This window comes from Panthera pardus, unplaced genomic scaffold (genome assembly GCF_024362965.1).
Source record: "Panthera pardus isolate Hobbes unplaced genomic scaffold, ASM2436296v1 HiC_scaffold_21, whole genome shotgun sequence".
NCBI classification, from domain to species: domain Eukaryota; kingdom Metazoa; phylum Chordata; class Mammalia; order Carnivora; family Felidae; genus Panthera; species Panthera pardus.
In genome coordinates, this window is record NW_026526777.1 from 2,863,759 (window position 1) to 2,876,780 (window position 13,022).

The window sequence follows — 13,022 nt, forward strand, 5'->3', positions numbered from 1 at the left end:
ATTTTATATATTTAAAAAATCTATTTAAGTTCAAATTCATTAACATACGTAGTATCGGCTTCAGGAGTAGAACCTGGTGATTGATCACTTTCATGTAACACCCAGTGCTCATCGGAACAAGTGCCCTCCTGAATGCCCATCCCCCACCTAGCCCATCCCCCCACCCCCACCCCTCCAGCAACCCTCGGTTTGTTCTCTGTCTATCCTACATTTTTTTTTTAAAACTTTTAGAAAAATGGCGAGAGCAAGACAATAAATATCTGTGTGTTCTTCACCTAGATTCGGCAATTGTTCACATTTTGTCACATTTGCTTATCTTTTTCGGAGGGATGGCCAAGGTGGCACTGTTTGCAGGCTGTGGAAGAAGGCTGCACACGGGGGGCTCGCCCACATGTATTGTGCTGCAACATGGAGCTGGGGGCGGGGGACAAGGAGGACGCTGCGGGCTTGGGGCCAGCGGCCAGGAGCTTACTTTCCTTACGTTGTCACGTTCTGCAGGGAATCCAAAGGATCCAAGAATTTTATGTTTGAACCTAAACTAGCGGGTCATAATACAGCTTGATTTGTCACTGATTTCGTTTATAGGTAGCACGGGGGTCAGAATGAGTGGCCCCAAGATGTGCCACTTTGGCATGCAGATTTTTTCGAACTGAAAACAGTCAAAGCCCTAAAGACTCCGAAAGAAACTCTGATACCCTCCCCTCCTAAGAATTTAGACGGAGGACCTGCCCCAAGAAGAGAAGCATTACCATCTAGAACCGTAGAATATTACGAACTAGCCTGGCAGAAGCAGCTGAGCGAAGCCTGTGTTAGAATTCCTCCCTTCGTCCCATGGCTGCTGGCGGCCCCCAGACATTTGTTTATCCGACATTGACTTTTCCATCTTCCTGTTCATGGTTTTCCTTCCCTCTGAAGCCCAGCTCTTAGTTCACCTTAGTTCAGAATGACGTAAATACCTCATTTTGGCCAACGTCTTTGGGATCTCCTTTATGTGGATTCCCCGTATGGATGTCCTGAAAGTGTATTTCCTCTCATTAATCTGTCTCATGTCATTTCAATTCTTAGACCAGTCAGAAGAATCTTGAAGGGCGGATAAGAATTTTTCCTCTCCAACAGCAGAAACCATTTTTTTTTTTTTTTTTTTTTACTATTTCACCTCCATTGACTAAAACATTTTGAAAAAAAAATCAGCAAAATAAAAATTGTTTTAAACTGTAACTTTTAGTCCAATTTTGTGATTTCCCAAACCAAATTCACTGGAGATCAATATGTTAGAGAATTTAAAATTTAGATACATATGTTGTACGTCTGAACCTAGTGTAACATTGAGTGTCAACTCTACTCGAATGAATGAATGAATAAAATAAAAATCAAAACTTAGATACTATAGGGGCCGAGGGCAGGCTGTTCCAAGGTAGGCCACTCTAGCATAAAGGTTATTCTGAGCAGAAGGCAATCAAGACCCTACAGGCTCAAGAGAAACTTTCCTCCCTTAACCACACAGAAGACTCTAAACTGGGGTCTTTCCCAGAATAAGGGTTATGAGCACAGATAAATTCGATCTGAGTGGCCCATCTGTATGGCAGGGCAAACATCTAATTACCAAACATCTGTTCTCCTTGTCGTCCTGTGAACTACTTGCCTCCCCTCGGAAGTCCCAGACCCCTGCCCCCTTCTCCTTAGTTCAGGGTGACATACTGACCTCATTTTGCCCGACTGTCTTCGGAATTTCCATGTCTGCGTGGATTCCCCGTATAAACGCTATTAGATTTGATTTTCCCCTGTGAATCTGTTTCATGTCAATTGGACTCTTCGTCCGGCAGAAGGACCTTGAAGGGGACAAGAATCCTTGCTCCCTGATAGCACCAAAGTAAAATCACCCATCCACTGGCAAACAACATTAAACTGCATTTGGCTTCCAAATTTCATCTGTGACTACCCGTTTTTAGCTGGTACTGCACATCACCAAGACTTCAACAGAGGGAAGGATTTGGAGAGGCATGATTTAAAAAAATGACACTGGAGGGGCGCCTGGGGGGCTCATTTGGTTAAGCGTCTGACTTTGGCTCAGGTCATGATCTTGCTGTTCATGAGTTCGAGCCCCGCATCACTTCAGATCCTTTTAAACATTAAAAACATTGCACTGAGGGTGCTCTCTACCTTATGGGAATGGGGCAAGTTTACATTTTACTGATTTACTCTGGTTTAATTGCTTCTCATAGATTGGTGCCCCTGGCATCTGTTTTATTCTGACTCAGCCTATTTTAAGCAGTGTGAAATCAAAGGCTGTGGGGCCGGCATTTTACAAGTGTGGTGTCAGCACTGACCAATGTCGGAACAGATCTGCGTTCTGTTGGCTATGTTTGCCTAGGCTGTACCCAACTTTTCAGGACTTACAGCAGATTGCAAAAATGGCCACAAATTCTTCCCTTCCCTGCATGAATGATCTTATAATGTGACTTTGCCGCTCCTCTCACGAAGAGGGAATCTGCTTCTGTACGTCTTTAATGTGGTCTTGCCTTGTGACTTGTTTTGGCCAATAGAAGGGGCAGCTGTGCAAGTTGCACATGTTTATCTCAGGAGGCTTTGTAGGATCGGTCTTCACAATAGCTGCCATGGGACCGAGCCCGGACCAGTTTGCTGAGGATAAAAGACCATGGGAGAGGACCCCACGATCCCAGCCACCCCAAGTCAGGCCATCACAAACCAGACAGCCCAAAGCCATCCTTCTGCTGACGTCAGAGAATCCAGACAAATCAGCCCAGCACTGCCCAGGCGATAAGAACTGTCTAACTGAATCTGGCCCATGCCGCCCAAGTGCAAAATCCCAAGATAAATACAAGTTCCAGGGTGGTTCGTTATATAGGATTAGTATCTTACATAGGATTAGTATCTGATAGGACTTAGTACACTGTAGGTGCCGTGACCAAAGTCCCATCTTAATTTTAATGATGTTGAAATGAATACAGTTATTCCAAGTGGTGTTATTTATACTTATAATCTTACAAGTTGCCATAGAAAAATGCCATGAATTAATTCAAATTTTCGTATGCTTAGCCTTTCAGTTCCAACCATATGTTCAACTTCCTGAGCATCAGCCTCAGCTTGATTCTCTTCAGGAAACGTAATATTTTTTGCCCTCAGGAGACATTCTTCTATAGATTTTCCCTCTATGAAGGTGTTTGTGTTTGGGAAACTTCTTGGTTTTTATTAAACACATAGCTGCCTTCTCTAGTGGCCAATATTGAATTGAAGAACACGAAAAAGAAGCCCTGTTTCAAGTTTAGTTGTGTTTTTTAGTTCATTCCGTTCTTCAGCACAAGCCTGCCATCATTCTTACTATAACTAATTTCATAATAGTATCTTTATTTGTATTTCATTGACAAAAGGCACACTTTATTTGCATATTTATTTATGACTATTTTTTTTTTTTACTTTCAGAAAGAAATGATCTCTTTTTTTCTTGAAACTCTGAGCTCTCATTCTCTCTTTTGTTTCCCCACTTTTGGTAGAGACATGGGTAAAAAGCCACTCTTCTCTTAAATCTACTGTAAGTAAAATAATCGGATATTTGAAAGAATAAATGGCAGCTGTCACCCAGCTTCAGATTCAGGGAGACGACAGACACTGGTAGAGACTGTGGTCTATTGGATTGTACACCCTGCATTTGAAAGCAGCCGGATATTCAATGACGGTATCCTTACCAAGCCTGAAGATCTGTTGTTAGCTGATTTTCCAATTTTTTAAGAGAAGCCCCAAATACAGATTGTTGTGTGAAATCTCCTGACCGCCTAACTGCAACTAATTTAAACAATAAATGCCAGGTGGGTCAACAACACGAACCAGAGGAATATGTGTGCAGTGAGATTTTATATATCCCCCCTCCCCAGGGTCAACACATAGTATGGAGCACAGTGGCCTAAACACAGACCAGGTAAGCCAATGAACGGATGGATGACAGAACAGTATTCTTCAAAAGGGCACGAAATAGGAAAGGGCCACCCTGTCACTGTCCTGCCCTAGGCTCTGTATCAGCATGTGGTGGAGTAAGTCGGGAGGAAAACAGAAGACGGAAGTGGCAGGAGGCCAATGAGGGAAGCCTTCTGAAGGAGACTTGGTCTGAAGAAGAAAGAAGAGCAGAAGCCCCTTCTCCTGGGGCATCCTCATCCTCAGCATGGCAAGCCACTTGTGTCTTTGACAGAGAAGCTCTTTCTCTACAGAGCCCAATTGTTCTGAACTCCTTCTGTCCTGATCCCCCCTGCATCTTCTCTCAACTGTGGAATGGGTCATGGCTGGGGGAAAAAATGTTACACGAAAGAGATAAAGAGCCATAAACCATCTATTTTCCAAGGCAGAGCTCTGCTTGAGGGGGGAAGGACAGGGTCCAAGGGCTCCGTCTCGTCTCCCTTCCCATCTATCTGGTGACTTCGGAATGCGGGGCTCTTGCCCGTCCCCGAAGACACCTCTCAGGTTCAGGTAGTTGGAGGATTCCCTAAGCGGGTCTCCTTGTCCAATTCTTGGCAATTGGATTGAGTTCCTACCTTGAAGAACTCAAAAATTAAAAAAAAAATTTTTCTCACCATATGTGTTGAGCAAGAGCTGGGTTGGGGTCATTGTTCGTCTGTGGAACTTAACAAAGGTATAAATTAAGAAAGAAACAAGAAGAAATTGATTCTCCTGTATTAGAGTAAGTCACCCCAGTACGTGTATTGGTTTTATAAAAATCACAAAACATTTCTAATTAAAAAAATCTCCCATTTCGGACTAGAAAGTAGAAAGTCAAGAAAATATTTGAACTGGTTAATGAAATAAATCTGTAATTGGAACATATAGAATCTAGAACTTCTGAGACTCAAGTTCTTTTAGTGTCCAAGTTTTCCAGGCAGGAAAGGAATGGATTGCGTGTGGCCGTGTGCTCGTAGAGGGTGGGGGGGGGGGGGGGCAGGGTGCTGGGGCAGGCCGTTGGCGAATAATCTCACTTACCTGCAGGGCTGGGACCAGCCCGACCTTGGCAATTTCATGCAAATGTCCGGGGGTAGAGGTGAGAATACACAAGTACCACTCACTGACTTGGAGAAGCTTGGTGCCCTGAAACTGATGTCAGAGTTGTGGTAATGAGGGTTCCCATGAGGTTAAGATGAAGAAACTTTAGAAAGTAGAAGTTTAAAGAATCATATCTGCAAGGGCGTTCTCTGGAATTTAAGAGGGGAAGTTAGGCTGTGGGCCAATTGGTCAGATTCTCAGTTACTGTCTTCAGCAGATTCTTGTTTACTTATTTATGAGATATCTTGGGTACCACACACCCTTCCCATTGGCACTAGATCTCCCTTTAGATGGACCCACCTGATGTACATGCTTGGTGGGGAGTGGTGCAGCCTCTTTTTTTTTTTTTTTAATTTTTATTTATTTTTGAGACAGAGAGAGACAGAGCATGAACAGGGGAGGAGCAGAGAGAGAGAGGGAGACACAGAATCCGAAGCAGGCTCCAGGCTCTGAGCTGTCAGCACAGAGCCCGACACGGGGCTCGAACTCACGGACCATGAGATCGTGACCTGAGCCGAAGTCGGACGCTTAACCGACTGAGCCACCCAGGCGCCCCTGCAGCCTCTGTTTTAAAAGCGCCAGGAAGGAGACTCTTCATCCCCCATTCCTGAGCTGCCGTGGGGTGGGCATGTGACCTGGGCTCAGCCAGTAAGACTTTTACCCCAGGACTTTGCTGGTGGCTGTGGGGCCAGGAGCGTGGATGGGCAGCGTACGGGGCACTTTTGTGTAGCAGGACACTTGCCGTGGCTCCTGATGTTTGGGACTCTGGCCCCCATTTGTTCCTACCCATCTTCTGAGTCTCATTCTCCCATTTTCCAAGCCCCTGATATACTTCCAGGAAAGCACCTCCTTTTTGAGATGAGAGCCAGGGTCAGTATCTGTTGCCAGAACCAAGAGTCCTGACTGAAATTCTCTCTGAAGACTGGATGGGTGTAGATGAAGGCACTCGGGGCCCCGTGTGTGTGGCTGGGTTTGCACACCCAGTATGGAGAATGTAGCAGCAGCAACATGGGTAGGACTCACTGGAGACTTCCTGATGAGTTGGTGTTGGGATGTCTAAGAGGGACGGTACTTCCTGTAATGAAAATGGTAACAATGATCCAGTATTAAATTTGCCATTGATTATTTGCCTTCTTTGAGACAGGCATTTCTTAGAAGGTCTCGTTCAGTCCTCCAACGGCCCTGCTAGATGGGGCGACTGCTCCCATTTGCAGGTACGATGCTTGTGGCCCATTGAGTGTGCAGGGCGGTCGGCACTCCCGCCCAGGTCTTGTCCTTTGCTTTTTGTGCCGACACACCGGTCTTCCTTTCCCTCTGCACAGACAACGTGATACTCCATATGGAAAACCCAAAAGATTCCACCAAAAAAACTGCTAGAACTGGTCCACAAATTCAGCAGAGTCGCAGGATGTAAAATGAAGGCACGGAAATCAATTGAATTTCTATACACCAATAATGAAGCAGCAGAAGGAGGAATCGAGGAATCGATCTCATTTACAATCGCACAAAACCCATAAAATACTTAGGAGTAAACATAACCAAAGAGGTGAAAAATCCATATGCCAAAAACTACAGAAAGCTTATGAAAGAAATTGAAGAAGACACAAGAAAGTGGACATCTGTCTTTCAAAAACAGAGTGGGGAAGAGTCTGTCCCCAAATACACCCCATGAACTGCTGCTGCTTTTGTTGAGTCTCTGCAGTCATCTCTCCCAACCACGTGTCAACCACATATTCTCACACCGTCATCTCGTGTTTGGATCTTTCCAGGTTTGTAACCTCCTCGTAGGTGCCTGTCAGGCTCGCCAGCTCCAAAACACAGAGGCTATGCTGCTGGGTGGAGTCCGGATGCTCTTGTCCCAAACACATCTACTTTTTTGTTGTTCTAGATTGTTCTTTGTGCCTTGTATCCATCAGGGTTCTCCAGAGAAAAGAGGTTTGCTATGAGGGACTGTGTCATGCAATTATGGAAGCATAACCCATACTGTGGGTTTCTCTATACAGAGAAGTCTCACAATCTGCCATCTGCAAATTGGACGTCCGAGAACCACGGGAGCCAACGATGTGAGTCCTGATCCGAGAACCACAGGAGCCAACGGTGTGAGTCCTGGTCCAAGTCCAAGACCCAAGAACCAGCAGTGAGGATGTACCCCCTCAAGCCCCTTCTTCACCTTCTTGTTCTGTTCTGTCCTCCGCAGAGTGGGCGGAGCCTGCCCACACCAGTGAGGGTGGCCTTCTTTACCCGACCTACTGATTCAGATGCAACGTCTCCAGACACACCTGGAATCAATATTTCCTGGGCGTCCCAAGCCCGGTCATATTGACACATAAAATTCACCATCACGTCTCGATTTCACCCACGTACTTTGTCAGGACTTCCTTCCTTCTTTTATTTAGTTTTTTTCCCCCATCTTGTCTGTCTGTGACATTTTTATTATTTCTGTAGCTGCCAGGAGTTGATGGGCCACGGCATTCCTCTTTCTTAGGATTTATTCTCCCCACTCCCCCTTTTAATTCTATGTCTTGTCTACTTTGCCTAAACAAGTTTCTGGGAACATTCCAAGGATTTTCATTTTGCTTGTAATCCAGGAGGCTGTAGTGGCCTATGGTAGGAAGTGGGGACCGAGGTGAGGGGTGGGAAGAGAGACAGTCTGTGGTATTTGGGGGACCAGGGACTCTGCAATATCTGGCATAAAAGAAAGAGGCAGGTGTCTGCTTTTAGGAAGAGTTGCGGTGAACTGTCCTATAAAGACGGATTCCCATTTGTGTCAATTATTTTTTGTGTTTCTTGATATGAAAGCCTTATTTCATAACTGTGGGAAATTTCTAGAACTCGGGATTGAATGGATGCTTGTGGGCAGCTCCTACTCAGCCGGGTCCCCTCAGCCTGTGTCCCCTCTATGTGTTGGCTGTCCTGGCTTCACCTCAGGGTGCAGAAGGGCTGGTCCTGAGTGACGGGATGAATAAAGGAAGGGCTGGTCGGCTTGGCAAGCCCTGGTCCCTGAGGGTTTGGGTCTGGGTCATGAGCAGGTCATGGACTGGATGGTCTCAGAGCCTTCTTGGAGCCACCGGCCACCTCGTCAGCTTCCTAGTGACTATTTCTCCTTTTCCTTGAAGCAGCGGCTGAAGACTCCAGGAGGGAAGCACCTGGGCGTCCCAGCTGGCACCTGAGCCAAGGCCAGACACGCCTGCAGGGCACGTCTCACTTTCTGTGCCTCCGCCGAGGCTGCCCTCTCTTCACCGTGGAACAGACCACGGAGGGGTCCTGAGGAGGAAGGCCGTCCTGGAGAGCAAGGAAGGTGATGTTTGTTGAGGGCCCACTGTGTCAGGTGCACTGGACCACACTTCGGTTGGAGACCAAGTCCCTGGAAGAGAAGAGCCGGGAATGTGGGACCTCCTTCCGAGGTGTCCCTAGGGGAGGCCATGGCTGTGAGAGAATCAGGAGCCGTGAAAACCACAGGCCTCTCACAGCCCAGTCCCACAGCTTCCACCTGTCCCCCAAGACAGGACAGAGGCACGACAGCACCAGCTCTGGAGGAAACTGTCACAGAGACCCACACTCTCTCCCTTGCAGTCAATGCCAAGGCTGCAGCTGCCACCGCCGGGAGGGCTCTGTGTGCCCTGCAGCCACCTCCCCTCGGCTCTGGCGAAGACAGGGGTGCCGCCCCAAAGCCCGCCCACACCCTCCTGTCCTTGGTGGATGCTCCAGAAATGGGCACCAGCCACGTCCAGACACGCCGGAGCGTCTGAAAGGACAAGCTTAGACAGGAGCCTGCGGCCAAGGACAGGGCGCTGGCTGCATACCCACTTTGACACCCCAAGTGAGTCTAGGCAGGACCTGGGCTGTCAAAGGCATCCTACAAGCCTCACCTCACAGAGGTGAGCCCCTTCCTAACAGCGGCACTCTCCCTGGCTCTACACGGGCTCCTGGTCTTTGGCTGGAAGGTTCCTGAAAGCACAGAGACGTGGGTCAGTCCCCAGGACAGTGAATGGAGGCGGGAGGGGCAGGTGGAGAAAGGTCGGCAAGGGGCTAAAAGTAGACAGTGTCGGGGGACCGAGTACTGAGAGAGACACAGCGTCCTCAAGGCGGGGAGCCTGCTGCCTGATCCACTGTGCATGGGCAGTTCAGGTGGGGTCTGTCAGGAGTCACCCCCGAGGCCTGGCATGACCAAGACTAATCTAAGCTGGAGAGGTCCAGGTCAAGTTCAGAGAAAAATAATCACCCAGTTGGAGACTTTCCCCAAGAGCATTGTTCATTGTCATTTCCTTCAAAAATATAGATAGTGTGAGTATCTTTCTATCATATGGGGCTCGTGTCCCAGAAAAGATGCTTAACTTTCAATAACACATGGTCTAACCAAGATAAACGAAACTTTGACTCTAAACAAAGCTTGGCATTCTCTGATACGCTCGAAACTGTGTTATCACCTCTAAAAGTACAGGTGTATATCGCTGTTGACCAAAGGGGTTCAGAAGAAGATTCACACTGAGTGAGAGGGAGTCTTGCACGCAAACGTCCAACGTGAAAAAAAGAGGATGCAGTTATGTGCATACGTATCGATTATTATCAACACGGGATTTTAGTTTACATTTCCTGCAGTGTTTCTCTTTCGTATCCTGAAATAGTCATAAAATAGTGTCTTAAGTCTACGGCATCTTTGTATTGATTCTGGAGCCCGACTTCTGGGTTCAAAGCTAGGCTTTATCACTTACTAGCTGCGTGACCTTGACTAACTTACTTACCCTGTCTGTACCTAATGTCCTCATACACAAACAATACTGAGTACAATCAGCTGACATATGTCCAGCAGCTAGAACAGTAAGGGCCACACGGTAAGTGCTGTGTTCAAGATTAGCTCTTATGATCATTAAGAATTACAAGGTTTCATCATTATTTCTAAAAGGGAGACGGGGGGTGCCTGGGTGTCTCCGTCGGTTGAGCGTCTGACTTCGGCTCAGGTCATGATCTCGTGGCTTGTGAGTTTGAGCCCCGCATCGGGCTCGGTGCTGACGGCTCAGAGCCTGGAGCCTGCTTCTGCTTCTGTGTCTCCCTCTCTCTCTGCCCCGACCCACCCTCATTCTGTCTCTGTGTCTCTCAAAAATAAATAAACATTAAAAATAAATAAATAAATAAATAATAAAAGTGGAGACGGGAGGACAGTCAGTGAGACTTCTCAGAGACGGTGACACTGGGCTGGAATATGAAGACGTAGGAGTTAGACAGGGATGGAGGGAAGAGGTGACAGAAGGGGTCCCTCTAGGAGGTACAGCATGTGCTCAGTGCCAGAGAAGGCAAGGGATATAGAACACGGCATGTTCGTGTTCCAATTCCCACATTGGAGACCTTCCCAAGTGCTCTGTTTTGACTGTTCAGTCAAGACAATCCCAGCATCCTTAGCACACGGTGCATGCATAGTAAATGTGGGATAAATGAACCAGCCCAACACGGGGACTAGACCCAGAGGCTCAGCTGGGGGCACTGGTCCAGCTCCCGTCGGGCACAGCGGAGCGTTAGCGTCAGCCGTGGGCGAGCTGTGTCTCTGGGACGGATTGCACGAAAGGGGTCCACTCATTTCAAGTACCTCGGGAGATGGTCTGGCGGGCTCCTCGCCCAGGAGTGTGCTGTCGGGACGGGCACCCACACATCACCGGACCGCTGGCCGACGCGCTTCTTGGCCGGAGGTGCGCCAGCCTGTCCCGTTGTGTCTCTCACTCCTGGCCCGGCGCCCGGCAGACGGTTGGCGCTTCATGCGTGTTAGCGGGAAGAATGAAAAATGTTCGAGAGGCCTGTCCTCCCGAGGACGGCCAGCGGGTGCCTGGAGAACTGAGTGATGTGGCTACTGGCTGATTAACCCGAGAGAGTCACTTAGCTTCTGGGGGCCTCAGGGTACTCTTTACGAGTAGCATGGGGTGCAACAGGGCACGAGCTCTGGGGCCACGCTTCCCCAGCCAGCTGCTGGCTGGGTCGCTTTAGGGAAGTTGCTCAACGTCCCTGTGCTTTGGTTTCTGTATCTATGAAATGGGGAAAACATCAAGAACACCTCCCAAACGGAGGTTGGATTTGTTTAGTGCATGCCGAGTGACGGTGACAGGATCTGGCCAATGGCAAGTGCTCAGTGTTTGCCATTGTTTTTTTTTTTCAATTTTTTTTTTTTTTTTTTTTTTTTTATTTATTTATTTTTGGGACAGAGAGAGACAGAGCATGAACAGGGGAGGGGCAGAGAGAGAGGGAGACACAGAATCGGAAACAGGCTCCAGGCTCCGAGCCATCAGCCCAGAGCCTGACGCGGGGCTCGAACTCACGGACCGCGAGATCGTGACCTGGCTGAACTCGGACGCTTAACCGACTGCGCCACCCAGGTGCCCCAAGTGTTTGCCATTGTTATTGCTAGTTTTGCGAATTCTCCCAAACTAGCCCAGGGGCTGTGCATCTCAGTTACCCAGGGGACTTAACGGTAGGTGAGGGAACAGAGCGGCCAGGACCCCAAGCAGCATCCCCATCACTGCAGCCAGAGTGTGGCTCTTGTCCTCTTGTGAGGAGGCTCTGGGGGCTGGGGCCCGGGTGGGAGCCCCCAGAGGGGCAGGGAGGGTCCCCAGGGGTCTTGCCCTGGTTTGGAGAGGTTGTGTGGACATTCGCTCGTCTGTCCCGTGGCTGGTGCACAGCGTGTTCCTTTCAGGACAGCCCCGGGGAGAAAGACCACTGCCGGATGCCCTGTGTGCACAGGCTCCTGTCCCCACGTCAGCACAAGTCACGGAGAAAACCCAGCGTCAAGCCAACCACAGCCCGATGCTCCTTCTCAGAGGCTGGCACCTCGGGTCTGTCTTCCGGAAGGAGAGCCCAGGCTCAATTAGCCCACCTACAGCACTGAGGGCGCCGCCTTGCTGCGCCGGACCCCCAGGCCGTTGTCGGCCTCGCAGAAGTAGTTTCCAGAATGTTCTGCGGTCAGAGAGAGGTTGAGGGACGCTCCTCCTCCAGAGGGGGCCGAGCTGTTCCCCAGGGGGACGTCCTTGTGATAAAACCAGGACAGGAAGGGGGAAGAGCCCCTCTGGGCCCCACAGCAAAGCTCCACCCTCCCCCACATCCCACATCCCCTTCCAAGGCCTGGGCCCCGGGTGCCCTGAAGGTGAGGACGGGGCGGGACTCTGGGACTGGGGGACCCAGGGTCTGGCGGAGGGGACCCCGGTGCTGGGCAGAACCCCGCAGCCGCCCCAACACCCGAGCTCACTGACCGCACGTGGATTGGCCTCCCGGCAGGCCTGTCCAGGGACACTTACTGCCACGGCAAGTTTCCACGCCTGTGCTGCCCAGTGTGGTGGCCCTGGCCACACGTGGCTTTTGGGTGCAGAAATGTGGCAAGTGTGAATGAAAGAGCGAGCTTGTACATTTTGATTCAGTTAGGGGTGGCCAGCCCAGGTGACTCATTGCTGTGGGGACCCGCCCGGTCACTGACCCTCTCCCTTCTTTCTCTGCCATAACAAGCCGTTGAGCCCGCTAAAGCAGCTGTTCGTTCTGCAAACTCTGCCTTTGTTGGGAAGGGTGAGCTCTTTGTAGCTGTGGTCCCCACGGGCACCTTGAAATGTCCTCACGACCCAGGGTTCCTGAACCCCGTTTGAGAAGCTCTGGCTGACGTGCCGTGGTGACGGTTGAGGTGACGGTTGAGGTGACGTTCAGGGCCCTCCCGGGCAAGCTGTGCAGGAGTGACTCCGGAAGGCTCCGGAAGGCGGGGAGCTCCCCTCTGCTCCCCGGGAACGCTGACAGCTCCTCCCCAGCCTCTGCCACTGGCAGCCTGCACGGCCTCTAGAGTGTCCCCACGGGCACAGGAGAGTAGACGTAAGAGAAGGGTGGCGGCCATGCTGAAGTCCTGTGATGCTCGGTCTCTGGGTCACCGTTCCAGTCCCGACACCCCCGCAGACATGAGAGGGGTTCAGGATGGCATCAGGACCTCTCTGGGACAGACTCCTGTTCCCACCTGATGGGAA